We start from the raw sequence: 8,863 nt of genomic DNA, 5'->3' as shown, positions 1-8,863 counted from the left end.
CCCTGTTTCACCAAAACGTAAATATCTCATAAAATACAACTCTTTTACCAATTTTGTTTCTTCCATATAAAAATAGATTCATTAAGCTTCAATTACATATTTTATTCATCATCTAATTCACTTTATACTATTTTTGGTATATTTTCAAAGTTGGACTACTGTTACTGTCCAAATCTGTTTTAGTATAAAATGTTGATAACTAAGTTTATAACATCTTCATTTCTTCTTTCTACAACATTTACCAACAATTCCTCTTATTACTCTTCACTAACATATCAAAACATACCATTCTTAAGGTTTTGGTAACATTTACAAAACATACCAAAATATCATTTAACAACTTAGATACTTTCAATATAACCAAAAGACATCCTAGGTACAATGCCATTTTCCAAAAAGATAGAAACTTCACCAATTTGAGTTTGGGGATCGGCTTGTATGCTGAGTCCTTATACTTTCGTACCTAGCCTGCGCACGGAAACAAACCGTACGCTGAGAATACTCTCAGTGGTATTTCCATAAACAATAGCTTAATCAACTTTAAAACATGGTAATTCAAACACATTATTGCTATTATTCAATATCAATCAGTACTTTAATAACCTTTACTTTATTTACCCTTATTAACATAACTCGGACACTAACGGATACACGGATCCAACCCACACTCCGGGATAAGCACATAGTGCTTCATCGGAACAAATCCGGAACTTTAACATTATAGTACACAAAGTACTTCATCGGAACAAATCCGGAACTTTAACAGTAGTCGACACATAGTGTCTCATCGACTCAATGTCGGAATATCCCAATACTTCCAATTCCTATGACATGTCAACTATATCCGACTAGCCCGACACTGTTAATAGGGTATTCAAAATCACATTCATTTCAATATGGTAAAAATACTTACCTCATTCACATTTTCATACAATATAAATATCAAATATAGCAATAACGATTAAGCTCGGTTTATAGAAATACAAACCACTATTTATCGAATTTAATCGATATCTTCGTTCACTTTCTCTTTCCCTTCTTTGATGACGATCCGGTGCTATGTTTGCTACTAACAATCATACAATTAAAATTCATCAATATACTAATTCATAAAACACATTTTCACTTTCTATCAAACTTTTACAAAAATTCCAATTTCGTCCTTTTTCCATTACTAATCTTTTTCTTTAACTTAAGCTTCATATTCTCTTTTAATCAACTCATTAACAATTTCTAACTCATAAAATTCATTATAAAACATAAATTTTGAGCTCTATTCAACTTAATCCCTATTTAAACCTAACTTAGAATTCTTTTAATAAATCACTCAATTTTCACTTCTAACTTCAATTCCTATCAATTTAACCCATAAAACCTCAATTTATTCAACTAAATCAATATCTAAAATTTTCTATTTTTCTTCATTTTAACCTCATACATGTAGAACTTTGAATTAGGCATCCATAAACATAAAAATCATAAGAAAATGAGCTAAAACAACTTACCAATTAAACTTTAGGGCCTTAATCCTCAAATTTCCCTTTTCTTTTCTTTCTTTCTTTCCTTCTTTCTTTCTCACGTTTGCTCTCTGTAACTCTTTCTATGTTTCTTTACTCATTATTATTTATTCATTATACTATATTATATTATTATTAACCTATAAAAATATAATTAACATGTGTAATAGCTATAACATAAAATATCTTATAGCTATTACACATATATACCAACTATTACACATGTTATATCATACATTCACACACATGGCACTTAGGGTCTAATTGCTAGATTAGTCCCTTTTACTTCTTTAATCTATAATTAAACTTTTATTCCTTATGCAATTTAATCCTTTAAACTAAATTCAAGCTACTTCACTTAATTAAACACTAAATAACCATTCAACTATAATTCATAAATATTTCTAATAAATATTCATGAATAAATTTCACGGAAACAGTACTCAAGACTCAATTTCCGATACCGTAACTTTCGGTTCATTACAGCTAGCTACTGACTTAAGCCCAAGGTCATAAGGCACGCCCGTGCCCCCTAACCGTGTGACACAATGCAGGCTTGGTTTAAGCCAATTTGTCACTTCTCTAAGGGCCAATCACTCAAGCAATAATATACAACATTCATACCAAATTTTTCAACCAATTCCATGCTCAAAACATGCTTAAAGCTGACCAAAACACATTACAAACATAACACATTACAAACATACGCCAAAACTATGCACAAACTTATCATTTATTTGCCAATTCACATGGCATAACATATATACATATCAAGCTTACTTACTTAAACATTCTAGCCTATACATGCCATACTTAAAAAAAATATTTACACTTTCAAAAGTACCAAAATGAGTTCGACTGTATGGTGACTATCCTCGACTATCTCGAGCCTTCAGTAGCTACGATAACTGTAAAACAAACAGAAATCACATAGAGTAAGCTACAAAGAGCTTAGTAAGCCAAATACAATTGGTCTAACTACTAAAGCATATAAGAACAATTTAACCATAAACGTCCATAACCATTTCATAGAATATTTCATACTTAACCATGCACCTTTGTTTGCATATATGTCATGCTTCATTTCCAATTCCATACATATTTCACAGAGACAGAGTTTTTCATATTCAAAAATTTAATACGATACAAACGTACCTGCATAGGTTATACATTTCATATACTCATTCTCATATTTTGTACGATATCATCAGATGGTTCAGAAACGATACAGATGCTCACAATCAAGTACAATACCGACGTCCCAGACGTGGTCTTACATGAAATTCAATATCGATACCTCTGTCCCAGACAGGGTCTTACATGAAATCAGATACGATGCCGATGTCCCATACATGGTCTTATACATAAATCTCAACCGAGGCCTATGTCCCAGACACGGTCTTACACAATGTATCAGACAGATGTCAACTTTTCTTAGAAGCATAAAGAGCCTTTCAGATATTAACATATTATCATACTTTACTCCAAAGATATTCATCATGCACTCAAGGCCATCCAATACGGATTACAGTTTATATGTGCATAATTTATTTCAATTAATATGTAATTGAAATTTGACTTACCTTAGACGGATTTCGGATAAAACGAGTCGACTATTTAATTATTTTGGATTTCTCTCGATCTAAGTCCGATTTTCTTTGTTCTTGATCTAATACAATACAAATTCAACCATTCAATCATTCATTTCATTCAATTTAATCTATATACACATATTTAGGGTAATTTACATTTTAGCCCTTACATTTTCACACTTTGACAATTTAGTCCATTTTTCACAAAATCACCAATATGTAAAATTTCTTTGCAACAAGGGCTAGCCGAATTTTCATGACTTCTATATAATCCCATACAACATGTTTAATTCATAATTTAGTCCTTTAAAACCCTACTTTCACAAATTAGCTCAAACATCTCTATTTCATCAAAATTCAAAGACAAAACTTATAACTCATCTACCAAGCCTTCATAATTCATCCAAAAACATCACAAAACTTATGATATCTACAATGGAATTTCATGAAATCTTTAACAGAAATAGAAATTCAGACATGGGCTTTGAAGAACACGAAGCAATGATCACAGAAACGTAAAAATTATCAAAAACCGATCAAAAATACATGCCTATTTAATGCTTGCAAATGCCGAAACCATAAGGCTCTTTTTCATTTTATTTTGCTTGGTATTTTCAGCAAGAACACATGAGAAATGGCTAATTTCATGCATTTTGTTTACTTTAATTAACATAAAATACTAAATACCAATTTTGTCCCATTTATTAAGTCATTAATAAATTATTATAATAAGGCCATAATAGTCCACTCATGTTTCCAATGGTTTAATAAAAACTTAAGGACCTTTACTATAGAAAGCCAAGCCAAATAGGCACTTTAACAATTAGCATTCAACTTTTGTGTTTTACGCAATTAAGTCCTTATTCATAATTAAGCTCAGAAACAAACAAATTAATCACAGAAATTTCACAGATATAAATTCACATATCGCAAAAACAGAAAATAATATTAAAATATTTTTTGAACTTGGATTTGTGGTTCCGAAACCACTATTCCGACTAAGTTCTAAACCAGACTGTTACACTAGGGGGTATGTAGAGTCTTCATTATCATCCCCAGAGTTAATCACAATACTTTTTTCCTTTTTCAATTCCTCTGGCCAGCAATTGGGTCAACTGACTTATCATACTTCATTGCGATTCTTGTATTTGATCCCTCATGTCTTACTGTACCTTAGCTAATTTTTCCTTCAGCTGCGCTTGCAACGGATCTTGCACGTCTTTCTGAATTTGTTCTAATCTCTCTAATCTTTGATCCATGGCTTTGGTTTGGCTGCGAGTACCATAACAATATTTAGTTGGCAGATTCTTATTGGTTTCAAAGGTAATTATCATAATTTCGATTAATTAGGGTCTTTTTTATGAAATTTAATACATATGATGAAATGTAATGCTGATGAATGAAATAAATGCAAAAGAGGCATTGATTCTGATTCAATTCTATTATAACAACTTTACTAGAAAAAAAATCTCTTTACATAAAATGGATATATTTTACATATACGGTCTTGCCCTAACACTCGCCTTAACTTTCCTAAGGAGCCAAGCTAATTCTCGGCCTCGATATGATTTTGACTCGTATCTCAAGCTCAGCATGCCAGCCTGAACTGCTAGGGTTTGCAAATGGTCGGCTATTTCCCGTACTTGAGTCACAACTTCGCCCATAATGTGATCTCTGTCCCTAATCTGACATTGAGAGCATTGAAATTGCTCTTTCCAGTGATTATTGTTCGTTTTAAGAAGCTTAACTTGAAGTTTACAATTTTGCAGTGCGGCCTTGAGCTCTTCTATCTTTCCTTTCAACTCTTCAATCTTATTTAGGATTGCTTTCAACTCAATCATGGAGTTCTAACTACGATATTAATGCAGTGACCTTTCTAATTCTGCTACCCGGGCTCTTAATCTAACCTTTTCATTTCAGCTTTCTAACAAATCCCTTTCTAGAGCATCTTCTCGAACACGAGCATCTTGGAATTTCTTTTCCCACTGCTCAACTAATAATCTTTTCTTCTTTGATTTCTTGCCACCATTTTTCTGATGTTTTACCCAACCCGACAGTCCTCATCGACAAACACAGCTTCTTATAATCTGTTTTTAGATTGTCCAAGTCTTTCTCAGCCTTGTTCTTTCTTTTTCTCATTTTCTTGGCTTCTAAATTTTAGACGTCGACGTCTAATCCTAGCTGAATCTTTTTATCTTCCAACTGTTCTATTTTTTCTCCAACTCTGAACTACTCTTTTCAAAGTCTTACTTTACGATCTTTAACTTAGATGGTATCACTTGCAAACATTCTTCTATCGACCGGGTACTTTTTTGGCTTGATGAAGGGACATTGTCATTGACTCTTTTACCCTACCACCAATCATATTCGTGGGTCATCATGGGATTTACGAAAAATCTTTTCATTTTGTGAGTTTGATTCCAAGCGTTCAATATTTCATGAACCTTCTTTTTGTAATTATCACATTTGTATGCAAACTTATATTAAGCCAACCCTTGCATTGCCGGTATAAACTACCTTGACCTATACTATCTTAATGTGAGCAGAGGGGAATATTTGATAGCTCCCCATATCCCGAGTAGAGGAACCCAGTTGAAGTCTCCACATCAGTACAAAATTTCATCAAGGATCATCCAATGAGGCCTCCATTCAACGTCTTCGTCTTGAAGACTCTAGAGAATTGCCATCCACATTTCTTCCGAAATGTTGTCTCGCTATGGGGTAGCCACAAATTCTTTCAATGGAGAGTAGCTCTCGGAGAATACTCGATAAAAGACTTTTTCTACCTTCCAAAAATGGTTATAGAACCAAGCTAGCAAGGGTTGTGCACATCCGATAAATCTTCCTTCACCTGCTTTCCGACATACACTTAAAGATCTAAAAGTTTCAGCTAAAATTGTCAGGACGGGTGTGACCTTTTTATCAAGTCGGTCAAATAGATCTAAAACTGCCTCATCTACGTTCCCTAGTGCTTTGAGGAAAATGACCAACCCGTAAATACTCAAGGCAAAGACATTAACTTTTTTCTTCGTATCCAAATATGCCAAGATCAAATCCCACAAACTTTTTCAAGGGATGCATTTGCTATCTCCCTTTTGTTTAATCCAGGCCACGACCCATTACTCGCTCATCCCAGTTATGCTTATTAGCCTCTTTAAGAAAGTTGGGACGTTGGCTGCTCTAGAATAAGCTTTGTCGGCTTGGATCCTCGGGCAATGGAGCAGAGTTGTGTACTCTTCTACGGTGGGCAACAAGTCTAACTTTCCAAAAGTGAAGTAGCTATAGACGTGATTCTAATACTAGGCAAGAACTCAGAATAAGTGCTTATCCACTTTGACATCGAGTAAATAAGGTAAATCACCATAGAGTAACTGTTTAATTTTGTCATCTCATTGGTTCCATATTTCCTTCAACTCTTGGAGATCATTTTGAGTTACACTGATGCAAGTGAAATCCCACAGTTCTGACATATATTCCTCCATTAGGCTATCGCCCTTCTCTTGATGTGTTTTATCTAACCATATTCGTACGACCGCATTGTCTTCCACTTTATCAAAAAATCATTTTTCCATGAAAAGCTCTCTATTTAGCAACTGAACATGAATCAACACCCTTTTCTATGATGAAAATACAATGAAATCACAGCTAAAACAAAAGGAAACAAGTCAGTTCATTTCATACAAAGCTAGAATTCAAAGCAAGAAATAATAAATAGAACATCTATTCGGGTGACCAATAAGAGTTTGGTATGGTTCTACTTAGGGTAGGTTTTTAGGGCTCATTATATGCGGCTCGGTTCTAAAGTGAGGGTACCTGAACTAGCAGATTCCTCAATCCTCACCCATTATAGACTCATACGAACCGAGTTTAGTTCAAGGGAATACATTTCCCTATGGCTATACGGAGATGAAGATATCATATAGACATAGGTATAGGTGTATCCCGAAAGTAATCCACAATCCTATACGGAGGTGAAGACCTCACGAAGGAATAACTTCTCACTCCTATTTAAGAAGGGCAAAATCGAACAATTATAAAAATGCAATATATGTGAAAACATATAAAGAGAAACTCTTGAACCAATAAAATAGTTGTACTAGATCGCTATGTAACTCGAGATATCAAAGACAAAGCATGAAGGATGAGATGCAATGAAGGGATCATTAATTTAAACCAAATTCAATTTTCGACAAGAAGACCAAAAAGTAATCAACTCACGACTTGACTCTCTTATTCTATCCCCAATAGAGTCTCCAAGCTGTCGAAACCCTTTTTTAGAAATCAACCTTTTATTTTAAAACAAACGGAAATGGGAGTCGCCACCAATCCTTTTATTAGGTGTGATCGGATCACCTTAAAACTCATTTTAATAAAATGTTAAATTTAAAATGATACTTTTCAATCTACAACATACAAGAAATGGGTTCGGGAGTCGGTTACGCATAAGGAATGATTAGCACCCTCGTGATGCCCAAAATTGATACCTAGTAGATTACTTGATGTCTTAGTGTCGAGAATTAAAAATTTGAAGGAAGTTTAAAACACGATCCCTTTTTGTATTAAGACATTACTTAACTAAATTAATTTTCACGAAGAAAAGATCATGTCCGGTAAGTTAGGACACAGTGCCTTAAATCCTCGAAAACAAGAATAAACGTCATTTGATCATTACTTAAATCTCATTTTTTAATTTTTTTAATTAGATATTCGACTATTTCGATTTTAAAAAGAAGTCGTATTCTGTAAGTTATGAACCCGACTCTTCTAATTCCAAAAATAATGAACATTACCTCTTTTGGTTCTTTTAAAATGTTTCCTACTCATGTGGTAAAACGAATGCAACCTATTAATGATTTTTTTTTATCTAGACCTAGTAATAAAATGGACGAATAGGTTTTAACACAATACACGGAACGGATGTTAGCAAAATAACATAATAACGGGTAAAAATGAAATGATGATATTAAAATAATAAGAAAATAAATAAACAAATAAGTATAAAAATTAAAAGTACTATGCAAGTGAGTAATAATAATACAACTATGATGACAACAAAACGACAATTTATAGTAATAATAGCGATAATTATACTATAGTTACTATCATAATATTAACATGAATAATAATAATAATAATAATAATAATAATAATAATAATAATAATAATAATAATAAGGGTGAAAAATGCATCATAAAAGGAAATATAAATAACATGAATTTAACTATTAAAAAGGGTTAAAGAAATAATAAATAAATAAATAAATTCAAAAAGGTTAAAATTAAATAAACCAAAGACTAAATCGTAATTAAAATGAAATTAAATTCATAAATTGTAGTAAAATAAATAAATAAGTAAATAAAGGACTAAAATATAACATGTGAAAAATAACAGGGGCTAAATGGAGAATATTCCCAAATAAAGGACTAAAATATAATACGTGAAAAATAACAGGGGATAAATGGGAAAATATCCCAAAACCCAGGACACGCGTCATTCCCTAGAAGGTCGGTGTTGAGTCAAGGGACCAATTTGCAAGCGATTTAAAATTACAGGTGAAGAAATAAAATAACTAAAAAGAATATGACTAAATTGATACAAACCACAACAGCGGAAAGACCAAAGGCACAAATAGACCCCCACGTCAAAAACACGCGGATCCTGTACGGTTCGGGTCGGGTCATCGGGTCGGCACTTTGAAACGACGTCATTTTGGGGTTTTTGAGGCCAGGCCCAAACGACATCGTGTAATGGCCC

At 33.0% G+C, this 8,863-nt stretch overlaps 1 long non-coding RNA gene across 1 annotated transcript; it reads right to left on the bottom strand.

Moving 5' to 3' along the window:
- Positions 1-219: 219 nt before the first annotated feature.
- On the bottom strand, positions 220-1,033 carry LOC128293354 (uncharacterized). Its single transcript, XR_008283540.1, has 2 exons — positions 989-1,033; positions 220-468 (listed from the first exon to the last, which is right to left on the bottom strand). It is a non-coding gene; the product is annotated as an uncharacterized LOC128293354 (long non-coding RNA).
- Between the last annotated feature and the right edge of the window lie 7,830 nt (positions 1,034-8,863).

Source organism: Gossypium arboreum, chromosome 5, assembly GCF_025698485.1.
Source record: "Gossypium arboreum isolate Shixiya-1 chromosome 5, ASM2569848v2, whole genome shotgun sequence".
Lineage (NCBI taxonomy): Eukaryota > Viridiplantae > Streptophyta > Magnoliopsida > Malvales > Malvaceae > Gossypium > Gossypium arboreum.
Note: the sequence above shows the minus strand (reverse complement) of the source record. Positions and strands in the feature narration are given on the sequence as shown.